This window comes from Cebus imitator, unplaced genomic scaffold, assembly GCF_001604975.1.
Source record: "Cebus imitator isolate Cc_AM_T3 unplaced genomic scaffold, Cebus_imitator-1.0 Scaffold891, whole genome shotgun sequence".
Lineage (NCBI taxonomy): Eukaryota > Metazoa > Chordata > Mammalia > Primates > Cebidae > Cebus > Cebus imitator.
Window position 1 is genome coordinate 85,940 of NW_016108206.1, and position 14,486 is coordinate 100,425.

General features: G+C 37.8%; 1 protein-coding gene across 1 annotated transcript in view; it reads left to right on the plus strand.

Moving 5' to 3' along the window:
- Positions 1-14,486, plus strand: part of LOC108298129 (neuroligin-4, X-linked-like) — a gene marked incomplete at its 3' end in the record, with an annotated part of 121,301 nt that overhangs the window by 41,092 nt on the left and 65,723 nt on the right. The gene's annotated exons all lie outside the window — the stretch shown is intronic.

The window sequence follows — 14,486 nt, forward strand, 5'->3', positions numbered from 1 at the left end:
GAGGCAGGGTTTTGCCATGTTGGCCAGGCTGCTCTTGCTCTTGAACTCCTGGGCTCAAGTGATCAGCCCACCTCAGCCTCCTAAAGTGCTGGGATTACAGGCATGAGCCACCATCTTTATTTTGTATGTGTGCATTCGTAGTTATTCTACAATTAACAATATTTAATAATAATTCACAATATCTTGCAAATTCCAAAATAAAGTAAGTTTAAGTTCTATTGGAAAATGAATTTCTGTGAGAAGGCTTTGGTTTGACTTGAATCTGACATCAACATTAGTGTTAGGCATTTGGCTACACACTTGACACCTTCAAAATCCAATTCATTTTGAATCTTTATTTTGGTGGCAGAAAGTGCTGAACACTTTGATCCAATGTATATTTTCCTAGATCAGATTCCATTCAAAGCAGAGGTTTAGAGAAAACTTTTGCTTATTGCAAATATCATTTCAAGAATAGGGATGAGGATCCAGCACTGTGACATGGGAAGGAGTGAGAAATAATCATTATTTATAATAGCTGAGTTGTGGAATCAACCTAAATGTCCCTCAGCAGTGTATTGGATAAAGAAAATGTGGTACATATACACCACAGAATACTAGGCAGCCATAAAAAAGAATGAAATCATGTCCTTTGGAGCAACATGGATGCAGCTGGAGACCATTATCATAGGTGAAATAACTCAGAAACATATCGTCAAATACCGTATGTTCTCACTTATAACTGGGAGTTAAACAGTGGGTACACATGGAGGTAAAGATGGAAACAATAAATACTGGGGACTCAAAGAGGGGAAGGAATGAGGGGGGGCGAGAGATGAAAAATACCTATGGGCACAGTGTTTACTCTTTGTGTGATTGGTACCCTAGAAGCCCATGTGTCACCAGTGTGCAATATACCCGTGTAAGAAATCTGCACATGGATTCCTATATCTAAAATAAAATTTTAAAACGAACAGAAACACAAAAAGTTCTATTGGCCACAGAGGAGTAACTGCCGCTTGACCCAGTGAAGTTGTCTGAAAACCTTTATGATGTGTGTCTCCAGACCGCCTTTACCCAGTGAAAATGGAGGACCCACATTCTCATCGTGTTTCACCTCTTGCTAGTTTACTGTGGGTAACTTCTCCAGGCTGCTTGGGGAGTGCTAAGCAGGTTTCAGTGTGCATCCCCTGTGAGGCATCAGAGAAACTTCAGGAATTCAAGAAAAAGGCACGTTTGCAGGTATAAAGTGAGTTTGCACTTGCATGACGCTGGTGGAAGTCTGGGCAGAGCAGATCACAAGAGTGGCTGGAATAAGCCATGTGGCCAAGAGGCATTCAGTGCAACCATCAGGTGAAGCAGAGCTCTTCCAATTGTGATAGAACTTGGGTCAAAGCACATGAAAGTGTTCAAAGATTCTTTGCATTGAATTGAAGTTCATTATTTACTTGTCCTCAAATTAGTGAGACCACATCGATATTGGTAAAAAAAAAAAAAGGATAAAGCATAAATTTGCATTTCAATTTTTAAGTTATATGAATAAATGGATTTCAAGAGTGTTAAAGGTTTTTCCTAGATGTTTGCAGGGTTTTGCCTGGAAAGGCACAGACAATTTTTTGTCCTAACATTCTAGTCTTCCACTTGAAGGGATTCCCTGGAAAGTTGACATAACTGCTGATTCCTAGTTCTGTTTTGTGTGAAGTATCAAGATTAAGAGACCTTATGGGTAACCAAGATGTTTTTCAATAAATGAATGGGTAAATAAACTATGGTATATTCAGATAATGGAATATTATTTCATGCTATAAAGAAATGAGCTATTAAGTCATGAAAAGGTATGGAGGAAAATTAAATGCATATTGCTAAGTGAAAGAAGCTGATCAGAAAAGGCTACATACAGGATGATTCCAACTATAGCACATTCTTGGAAAGGCAGAACTAGGCGGACATTAAAAAATCTATCATTGCTAGAGTTTTGGTTGGGGATGGGGAGAGAAAAGATAAATAGGTGGATCATAGAGAATTTTTATGGTAGGGAAAATATTTTGTGTGATACCATAATGGTGGATGCATGGTATTATACATTTGTCTAAACCCATAGAATGATCAACCCCAGTAGTGACTCCTAATGGGGACTCTGGACTTAGGTGGTAATCATGTGTCGTTGTATGTTCATCAGTTGTAATAAATGTGCTGTTATCATGGGGAATGTGGATAATTGGGGAGGCTATCTATGTATGTGTGGGTATGGGAGGCACTCTATGGTAAATCTTTGCATCTTCTTTTCAGTTTTGCTGTGAACCAAAACTGCTCTAATAAAATAAAATCTTACCAAAAAACAGGTTGTGATAGTTCGGCTGATCTCTTGAAAGAAAAAGAGAATTTTTTCGAAGGATTTACTTTAATACAGCCAAAATTACCATCCAAGCCTTAGATAAAGTCCTCCTTTTCAAATTGTTCTGATTACTGACTTCCCCTACAGAGAAGTGAAATTTCTGCCTGAAGGTCAAGTGTTTCGAATATCCTCTGAAAAGCCAGACAGCTTCTGAGTAGCAGTGGGAAAATGCATATTTTACTCCGATTCCTTGACATAACTTCCAGAAGGGGTAGGCCTGGTGAAGTTGAGGACTTTTGGAGCCAGTTAACATTGTTTTTGTTTTTTAGATTATTGGAAAAATCTTTGCAGTTACTTCCATGGCAAGACAGAAAGAGTTCTGAGCACCAAGTACATGGTAGGCAGCAGTGTATGAGTAATGGTGTCCTAGTGCAGCAATCCTGACTTGTATTGCCTGTACATAGTGACGGATAACCAAAAAAGGACAAATCCAGGCGGATTGACATAACACCATAACGCCATCAAACCACTGGGATAGAAATGGAAACAGTATATTATAAAGAAGTGGTCCTCAGTAGGAGTGAGAGTTAGCTCCCTGGGAGACATTTGACAATATCTAAACACATTTTTGGTGTCACATTATGAGCAGTGGTCTTGTTGCTACTTGCATATAGTGGGACGAGGCCTGGGATGCTGCTAAGCATCCTGCAATTCACAAGCGGCTCCCACACAAGGAATTATCTGATCTAAAATGTTAACAATACTAAGGTTGAAAAACTGATGCAAAGGAAGGAAAGGGGCATTTTGATGCCAAATGTATTAGGTTTGAATTGAGACCTCAGGAATTTCTGTTTCTGTGGCCTTGGCCATATTGTTCCTATTACATAATCCCTGGTAGACCTAAAAAAATTGGAAACCTGAGATCTGTCCACCTTGTAGAGCCAAATATGTTTTAGATAATGTGTGAACAATACCTAGGATATTGCAGTGAGGCAGAATTGTAAAAACCCAACTAATCTATTAATTTATTACTAATTGATGATAAATATATGCATAATAACAAAGTCATATATATTTTAAAACATAGTGAAAATGCATACCATTCTTAGGCACAGACTATCTACCTTTCAGCATAAAGAACGGTTAACAACCACATTAACACTCTTTGTATTCATCCTAGTTTAGGATGAATCAGTGATTCTTCAATGATTCTTTCTCACCATATACCAGTAAGTAGGGTCAGTGCCTACTGAAGTTATATCCCAAAGCTGCATTAAAAGCTGTAAAATATTCTATTTCCAATTCTAGTCTAGTCTCTGCTTGTACTTCATGATCAAGGGGAAAAAATACCTCATATTTGTGTTTATCTACTTCTAGGGATATAGCATCCTTGAATATTCTGAGTTGAGAAAGAATTTCACTGGTTTGTAATTATGTTTAGAGAAGTGTCAAAAGAAACAAACAGCAAAAATTCATGGTTTGGCATCATAAAACATATGTTCAAGCTTAACTTTATTTATTATTAGCCATGTAATTATTACTTTCTATGGGTGAAAAGTCTTCCACACTATGGATAGACCATGTTGTATTTGTCCATTCGCCTGCTGATGGATAGCTTGGTTCTTTCCACTTTTCGGCTATTAGGAATGATGCTGTTATGAACATTTAGAGGTTTAGACTTCCTCTTATGATGAATGCATTTATTCAAGAATCTGGAAGGTGAGTGAGTAAGAACCAGCCTTTTCCTTAAAGAGGTCTTAGTGGAAACTTCAGGATAACAGCTTTCCTCTGAACAGAAAGCATTTTTCTCCAGTTTAGAATGTGTTGGCAGCAATGCTATCCTGAGTGTCTTTCTGACCCTCCAAACTGAACAAGTTTCTTCAGAGCCAAGACCAGTGTTCTCACCTTTACTGTGAGTTTGAGTTACCTGGGGAGCTTTGAAAAAAATCCTCATCATGTCCTGGCCTCCCCCCACAGAGATTGGGTTTCACTTGGTCTGGATGGGGCCAAGTATGAGAAGTTCATCTCTATGTAGATCAGAGAGTCTACGAACAGACCCATGTTTTCAAGATGGCATTTGTTTGTTTACAAGGCATTGGTCCTGCATTGCCTTGTAATGGCAATTACAAAAATGACCTATGGGATAGGTAGTTGCATGGCGCTAACTGACATTGCCATAAGAGAAAATAGTCTTAAGGAGGTCACTTTCCACAAGGACAGCTTGGAAATGAAATGTGACAGGATTGGAGACAGGAGCAAATATTGTTTCCTGAATCCAAATCTAGTTTTCTGGGGACTGCTAAAACTTAGTAAGTGGTAATAATGACAATATTAGTAAAGCGGCAGTAATAATCACAGCAACAACATCAGCTACTACCATTTCTTGAGTACTTACTGTGTTCAGTACAGTTACAACCTGGAGACATTAGTGTGGTTCATTTTGACAATTTAACAGTAACCACTGTGTTTAGGATCGTGTGCTAAAAAGAAGTCAAGGTTCAGATGGTTCTCCATTCTGTTGTGGGGCACAGATGCAAAAAGTGTACCACTACGGCTTCTCACTTTTGTGTATACTTACAGCATAATTGAAGAAGGTTCTTTTTGTCTAATTAACTGCTCACATTCATCTTAATTGGTTCCATACAGTGTGCATGGATTTCCAGGGTCCAAGTGATAACCAACTTCAATGAACATAAAACACTCTGTAAATGGGGTGCTCTTTAGTGTTTGTTTTATGTACTGTTCTAGCACTGGTTAATAGAAATCAGAGGCCATACAGATCCAGAGTCCCTTATCTGCAATTTGAAAGTCAAAAACATTTCAGAACATTACAGTGATGTCAAAACTCATTTGGGGGCAGAACCTAATCTGACAGATGACTATTTATGGTGTTTATTTTCTACCTCAGGGTTGACATTTAGATATTTTCCTGCAGGAATATTAATGAGTTTGATTTGGAAATGATGTTCCCTATTCCTCTGAGGGTACTGCATAAAATATATGTAAAGAATTAAAAAGTCCTGAGTCCCCTTCCTGTTGTCCGCAAAAGCATATACATTCCCAATGGTTTCAGATGCCCACTGGGGATCCATGATATCAAAGGGTCTCATCGATCATGTTGCTGGACAGTGGAAAATAGTTGTGTGGAGATACAGATGTGTTAGTCTGGACCTCATTCAGTGACTGCGGAAATAAGTCATATTTTATGATTTCCAAAGAAAAACAGACAATCTAACCACTTCCCTCACCTTTAAAGACTTAAATCTGTATTGTGTTTATGGATGATTATGCAAACCAAGAAAAGTGGCATCCAACAAAATGATGTCATTTCTTTATGGAGAAAAGAGCCTGGGACTGAGTTTTGATATGTGTGAGTTTGCCAGCCAAACTCCTGGTTTAATGATTGGGATGGGTTTCCAAAGGCTGGTCCTGAGACTCAGTGGCAGAGTTAGGTGATAATTTTCCCAGGAACACTAATTAGAAATAAAATAAGTTACTTAAGAAAACATGCTAGACTATAGTTTCTAAGTACTGAAAAGTAAGTGAACCCACCTACATTTGTCTACACAAAATTTATTAGCATATTTAAAATATGCTAATCTGATATACTGGTTTTTCTTTTTTGCTTGTGGATTAATTTTGTTAAATTATGTCAAATAAAACATTTTATTGCACATTCTAAATTACATAAATGTGTCACACACAATGTCATGAATCAAATTCATCTAAAGAGGTGATAGGGAGACCGAGGCAGGTGGATCACTTGAGGTCAGGGGTTTGAGACCAGCCTAGTCAACATGGTGAAACCCCGACTCTACTAAAAATATATAAATTAGCTGGGTGTGGTGGTACATGCCTGTAATCCCAGCTACTCAAGAGATTGAGGTAGGAGAATCGCCTGACCGTGGAAGGCGGAAGTTGCAGTGAGTTGAAATCATGCTGCTACATTCCAGCCTGGGAGACAGAGTGAGACTCCATCAAAAAAAATAAAAAGGAGATAATACACGTTCAGATGTTTGTAAAATAATGTTGGTTAAATGGTCTGAAGTAATTTTATTTTACTAATCCAGTTACTGTCCGAGAATCTGAATTATGATAACAATTTAGGCAGCATAGTTGTCTAACAGTTCCATCTCTACTCCTGTTAAATTCAGGCCACTAGATCTGTTTGGTTCAACTTGGATTAGGGTGTGAGGTTCTTTTTTACTACCTCTAACCACATATACATTGTCCCTGCTTCTGACCTTCCATGCAGGAGGCTTGCAGGTATCTCCTTATCTGTCTATCATCTGTTTCCCTCTCTCCCATCTCAGGGACTCCTCATCTTTCCAGACTGCCCATCCTCTCCTACCTCTTTGACTCTGCCTTTGACTCTGCCTTTTTTATCCATTCCAGTCTGATCATCTAAACTGTTTGAGGGGAAGAGCAGGTACTGAAGGCATTCCTGTAAGAATATTTCTTAGATTCTGAGGTCCAAGTTTCCATTGCATCTTGGTTTCTATTTCAGTCTGAGCATAGAGAGAGAGAACAAAAGATCTTCAGGATAAAAGTGTGAGAGAGAGAAGATGGAGAAAGAAATATAAATGAAAAACTGATAAATGCATTGAGCTATAATTCTACCTGATGAACACAGAAACCCATGTGCATTTAGGTATTATCCATCTGTGAATGTAGTTAACATATTCATCATAAATAATATTGTCTAAAGCCCTTACTTGGGAAGATTATGAAGCAATCCAAGTCTTATGCATTATGTCCTTCTGTTCTCTTGACAAACATAAGTTTCTATTTCTGTATTGCTAGAAATTTTTAGTCACACGCAATTCCAACAATGCTTTAAGCTGGTTATTACTAAGTAGAAGATAAATGCTGATAGAATAATTTGCAGTGGAGGTGAAATTTAGGACAAATATTAGCAACTTTGAAAAGTAAGATGTAGATCTATGCAGTACCTGAAAACATTTGATAGATTCAAAAATTACTATATGTGTACCTATATGTGCACACACAAGTACACATGCACCCCATTGCATGCACAGCTGTACAAATCACACATGCCTCACACACAAGTACAACACTCAGGTTTACACAATTGCATCTGTATATTCTATTAACTATTCTTCGCAATTTTAGGCATGGAATTGTAGAATGCTCATCATGTACCACAAAATTATGGTCTAATTCAAAATACCATAAGGTGCATATACTTTAGAGATATTTTGGATTTCCCTTCAACATTGAACTAGTAACTATTAATGTTTTAAAATAAAATGTGATAACATTCTGAAAAAAAAATACTGATGTATTAAGTATCAATGCTTTGACATCAGGTTTCATGGGGTTGAACTGTAGCGAGGAAAACAGTTGTCAGGTGTCCTGCTGTAACTCTGTGCAGCAGGAAAGGTCTAGGTAATGATGGCAGAGTATCCAAATGATGGTATCCACATTTACACAGTACAACTTGAGATTCACTGACTTACTTAGGAGGGTTCTGTAAAATTTTGCAGATGTTATTACGTAGTAACATTTGGCTCATTCATATTCTGCACTCCTAGACAGTGCAGAAAGACATGCAGCCATGATTTCCATCTCATCCTTTTCACCCTATTCTGAAGTAGTTAGTCATGTCTACTGGTTACCCAAAGTTGTATTTTTTACCCTCAAAAAAGGGACAAGAGAAGTTGGAATCCATCCCAGCTTTCCTTCCAGAAAATGGAGGGGAGAAATGATTGAAATGGAAAGGAACTCCAGGGAGAAAAAGACAAAAGGCACATGAGTGAGTTTGTCTAGGCTGGGAGATTGATCACATGAGATTTGTGAACTAATTTTGTTCTCCTTCTGTTTGCACTGATAAGCACTTTATGTGTGTTACCAATGTAAGTAAATATTAAACCTCACCTCAATTAATATCTACTCTTCCAAATATATGCTTATGTCAGAAAATGAGCAGTAGAAAGCAACCTCAGGATACCACCCACACACCCATGAGGTGAGCGTTGCATACTTTCAAGGAGTGCTCTTGTGTTTTCAAACTTTAATTATTTCCCAAAACAGAGAGTTCACAGCTTCCCTAAACACCTTCCTCAGGACCCTGAATCCTGTTAATTGAGTGATTTTCTGATGATCATGTACTCACACAATTGACTAAATATTACTATGCCTTCCTGATAAGTAATGTCTCTACATATGAGGTATCTATCTATTTAATCTATCTCTCTGTCTACCTCTCCCTCTAGCTGTCTATCTAATCTGTAGCTCTATCTTATCTGTCTAATCTATATCATCTCTATATATCTATGTATCTATCTATGTATAGATCTCTCTTTCTACTTATCTATTGATCTATCTTATCTATATCTATCAATGTATCTGTGACTCTATGCATGTATGTATGTATGTATGTATGTATGTATCTGTCATCTCTCTCTCTCTCTCTCTTTGTTCAGCAAATTACTTACAGGTTTTTGTTATGTAACTGAGCAAGACTATATACACACATATATAAGAACACTGGAAATTCAAGATCAAAGTGCCCACAGATTCAGTGTCTGGTGGGGACCCACTTCCTGGCTCATAGACTGCGTCTTCTCTCTGTCTCCTCACATAGTGGAAAGGATAAGGGAGCTCTCTGGGATCCCTTATAAAAAAGGGCACTCAACCCATTCATGAAGCTCCACTGTTGTGACCTCCTCATCTCCAAAAGGTGCTCACCTCCTAATACTGTCCCCTTGGGGATTAAGATTTGCATATTTTTTCTTTTTGATTTCTAATTTTTTTGTAGGCACATAGTAGGTATATATATTTATGGAGTACATGAGATATTTTGGTGATGACATGCAATGCATAATAAATATATCATAGAAAATGGGATATCCATCTCCTCAAGCATTTATCTTTTAGGTTATCAACAATCCAATTATATTCTTTTAGTTATTTAAAAATGTACAGTTGAATTACTATTGACTATAGTCACCCTGTTGTGCTAGCAAATACTAGGTCTTATTTATTCTTTCTGACTATAATTTTCGTACCCATTAACCATCCCCACTTCCCCCTGTCCCACACTTGCTACCCTTTCCAGTGTCTGATAACCATTTTTTGACTCTCTTTATCCTTGAGTTAAATTGTTTTGATTTTTGGCTCCCACAAATAAGTGAGAACATGTGATAATAGTCTTTCTGTTCCTGGCTTATTTCACTTAACGCAATGACCAGTTTTATCCATGTTGTTGTAAATGACAGGATCTCATTTTTTATGGCTGAATAGTACTCCATTGTTTATGTGTACCACATTTTTTTAATCCATTCACCTGTTGATGGACAGTTTGCTTCCAAATCTTGGCTATTGTGAACAGAACTGCAACAAACATGGGGGTGCAGATATCTCTTTGATATACTGATTTCCTTTCTGTGGGAGTTTGAATATAAACATCTGACTTTTGAGAGGACAAAACATTCAGACTGTAGCTTACTATACTGTCTATCTATTGATCCATTCATCTGTTTATCTGTCTATTCTGCTCCTGAATACTGCATGGTATATTTTGTTAATTATTTCCAATGTCTTATTGAGTTTTAAAATAAGATTACATTTCTCACAGGCCTCATGTGGGGGCATCTTGAAAAGTATATCCTCTTTATAGTTTAAATGTTTTAGGTTTTTTCTTCATTTTTTTTCTTATTTAATTATATGTCTTTCAAATGCTTCCTTTGGGAGACAGGATTTTCCTACCTCCTGGGCCTTCCCCAATTCCCCTGCCTCCTCGAATGCAATCAATCTCTAATCTGCCTCAAGTATAAAGATGATATTCATGATGATGACATTAAGAAGGATGAGGAGGAAGGAGTTGATCAGAGATCTATATTCATGGTATATGTGTTTATCGTGTCTGCTTATCCTCTTCAGAATATAAACTCCAAGACTGTGGGGCTTTGTTTTTTTCAGTACTACCTTGCAGGGTCTAGGCACTATTCAATGCTTAATATTTGTGAAGTGCATGAATGAATAAATGAATTAAAATATTATCACCACCTTTGGTATGGCTTATGTTTCTCTACCTGTATTGTCCTCCCTACTTTTTATCATTTGTTTAATTCTCACCCATTAAGACAGATTGCAGAAGATTCCTTTGCCAACTGCTCCTGGGTAGAGATAAATTTCCCTCCATGGAGCTCCCATTGGACTCCATCTGCAGCTGTATATTATCTTGTATTTTCCAACACTCAGCCCTACCACATAAGACTTGATTGAGTGAAGACCCTGACTTAGCTTTGCATAAAACCAAAGTAAGTGCTTTCCACACATAGCCATTCACAGACATTTTCACATTTTCTACAGCAACTGATGAACTAGGCTGGAAAGACATTTTCTATTGGCTTAACAGAGAAGGAAAACAAAGCTTAGGGAGACTGATTATGGAGGATTTAATTTGTAACAAGCAAAGAGAAGTCTGTTGACTTCAAATGAACATCATCACATTGTCATCTGATAACTTCTCCAGCATCCTTTGCCTCCTCTGTGTTAAATTATAAATTAATGCTGATTTATACAGTTCAGTCCAGTTCAGCTTCACAAATATTTAATGAGCACTTGCTCTATACCAGGCATTATTATATAAGTTGTTCTTTATGATGAAGGAATGCGTAGTAGATACTTTTTATTCATTCAACTTTGAAAGGCTGATGCCTAGTCATAGATACTAGGAAACACTTGAGTGAGTAAGGATATGTTTTCTGCTGTCAAAAAGAGACATCAGACACCAACTAGAATCCAAGAAAGAACAAACTAATTTTGATCAACAGAACTTGTAGAAGAAAATAATCATTCTTTGTTGTTGCATATGCTTCAGAGCCATTTTAGTGCTCAAAGTTTGATAGAAATTGGTAAACTGGACTTGCTCTTCTGAATTGGCTATCCCAGATTATTCTATGAGCTACATGCAGACCTGACATTAACCTGTAGTTACTTGTGGTTTATTCATCTATCCACCTAAACGTTATGAGCATCTCTTATGTGCTCTTCATGGTACTAGACTTCAGGCATTGAATATGGAACAAAAAAGACATAGTTTCTTATTTAATATGGCTTATACTCTGATGCAGTCTTTCTTCACCAGGGATAATTTTGCCCCAGGGGACATTTGGCTGTCTCTGAAGACAGTGTAAGTTGTCATGACTGGGAATTTGCTGCTGGTGTCTAGTGGGTAGAGGCTAGACCCCCTTCGCAATAAAGAATTATCTGATCAAAAAGTGTCAGTAGTGTCAAGGTTGAGAGACTCTTCTAGCAGATGAAGAAAAATAATCAATGGATCACCCAGAAGTATAATTACAAACTGAAGTACGTGTTAGATGCTGGTAGAGCTTATTTCCAAGATTTCTCATCTAGTCATGAGGATACATATTGATACTGAGAACAAGTGGTTGAAGGGACAGGAGTGAGTTATTAGGGTAAGAAGGTCTTGGTGAGTAGAGGGACTCTCCTGCAAAGACTCTGGTGCTCGAGGGAGCCCAGCTCCATCAGGATCTGAAGTGACAGATGTGGCTTGAGAACAGAGGCAATGAGGAGTTAGGCAGGAGGGGAAGCTAGAAACTAAGGCAGAGTCAGACCTTTGAGGGCTTTGTAGACCATAAAGTATCCCAACCATTTATATTGTGTGGTACAAAGACAATTCTGTAGACTTCTTTCCTCTTTCATTCTTGATACTTTTCTATAATAACATTCAAGCATTGGATCAGCACCCTTTGTTTTCTTTTCCCATCTACCTCAAAGGTTGACCTTGGGGACACAAAGGCAAATAAAACAATGGTTTCTGCACTAGGGAGGTCATATTCTCACGCAGAAGACATTTGCAGGGTGTGATTAGTGATTCTCACATACATGTCAATTTCTTCCAAAGACCTTGTGCTTTTCTAGTTTTTATTTTTGTATTATTATTTTTATTTAGGTATTTTATTTAAGATAGTCTTGCCCTGCCACCCACAGTGGAGTGCAGTGGTGTGATCATAGCTCACTGCAGCTTCCAACTCCTGGGGTCAAGCAATCCTCTTGCCTCAGCCTCCCCAGTAGCTGGGACTACAAACATCTGCCACCACACCCAGTTTATTATTTTATTTTTTGTAGAGGCAGGGCTGTCTCTACAAATTATGTTGCCCAGACTGGTCTCAAATGCCTGGGCTCAAGCTATCCTCTGGCCTGGGTCTATCAAAGTGCTTGGATTCCAGATGTGAGCTACTGTACCCTACCCTCTAGTATTTAATTGGGTTATTTGCTTCTCACATTTCGGGTGAGCATTATTCATTTATCACTATTGAGGTTTTACTTTTTTTTTTGTTTCCCAAAGGCAAATGGCAGACAACTCACTTTTGTTACCAATTTGAAATGCTCGATGTTAATTCTTAATGTTGTAGCTGCTAAGGGTCATGATTTGAGGCCGTGTTATTTTTTGAAGCGTGAGTTCGGATTGGTTTGAGTTAAATGAAGTTGCTAAGCCATTGAATGAGGGTACATCCCTGAACTAATGAGTGGCTTGAATTCTTTCTTATAGGTAGGAGTCCATTTGTGATAAAGGCATTGTTTTAGGATACATAAGGGTCATGGTGTATATTCTTGGCAAGTGTTATGAGTTCATTTGATCTATTTCTTTAGAATTTTAGTATTTCTCTACTCGCATCTTATTAAACCAGATGTCTCAGATTTGGGGTTTGGCACATTTGTCTCTGAGGTCATATAGAAGGACTAATAGGTGGAGTTGAGGGTAAGGGGGTGTTCAGAGTCCTGCCCTTTTGCAACCACAGCAATACCCTCAAGTCTCTCTCATTAGATTGTATTTGTTCTCCTGCTTACATTCTTTGGTCACTACCATGAACATTTTTTAAAAACTATCCAATGAAAACAATGTTGTCAATAACTGTCTTTAGTAAGTCTGTAGCTAGATTCATATCTTTAAAATATGTACACTATTTGAATATTTCAAAGTGTGTATCATGAAAACAAATAAGCAAAACAACAACAACAACAAAAGCCAAGAAAGCTGAGATGGCTCTATTAATATCAGGCAAAGATACCTTCAAGATAAGGATTATTTCCAAAATAAAAGAGAGGCATTTCATAATGAGACAAGGAAGAATCCGCCTAAGAGAACTAATAATTTTAATTTGTGTACACCTAATAAGAGAGCTGTACATTACACAATTAGACAGCAATAAATGCAAAGAAAGACCCATCAATAATGACAGTTGGAGATGTTAAGATGTTACCAAAATAGATGAAAGGTGAAGATAGAAAACACACACACACACACTAAAATTTTCAACAACGTTATCAATGCTGTTGGCAACTTCATACTTTGATTCCAACCTCCCTTCACAGTCTAATACAGAAACAAACAATCCATGATTTTTCTGCGTTTCATGGTTAGGTTCCCTGTGGCTCTAGCCCTCTGGCCAGCCATGTAAATGATGTCTTTTAGATTTTCATGCTAAGAAGACACTCATGTCTGTATGTGTGTGCTTTTTCCTCTGTAGTATCCTCAATTTTGGCTTCCAGATGAGAGTCTCTGACAACGAGGTTTTAACATCAAACAGCTAGAGGCTCTCAGCAAGTTAACCTCTTTGGCCTTAAATTTCTCACATAATGACATGCAAGAGTCCACTCTTCTTCAAGTGGCCTTCGAGGAGCCTAGGGACACGTGTGAATTCATTTCCACAACTCAGCTGCATTGCAAATTCAATCATTGTGCTGGGAGATACTGTAGCATTCTTACTTTTTTAAGGTGCATATTCTAAAGGTTAATCTTGAAGCTATTGCATTAAAGGTTAAAATTTTATCAGGGGGCATTATAGAGTTCATTTTGGATGGCTGTGATTTCAAATAACAAGCTTGTTCTTTGTATTTTTCAGCTCTAGCTTGGCCTCTAATCTGTAGGGGAGGCTGGTTCTTAAATACAGGAAATGAGGCTCAAAAATAGAACATGAAAAGCCAGTATTAATACATCATGCAGTCTCAAGAAAGAACGGGAGGAAGAATGACAGAGCTGTTTTTTGGCAGATGAGTAGTTAGGCATCTCCCTAGATCTCCAAGTCACCACTAGGATGAACTTTCAGGATTCAGTATCCTGTGAAATTTGACTGTGAAACATCTTCATAAGGCAGATGTTGAACCATGATTCTGCTTA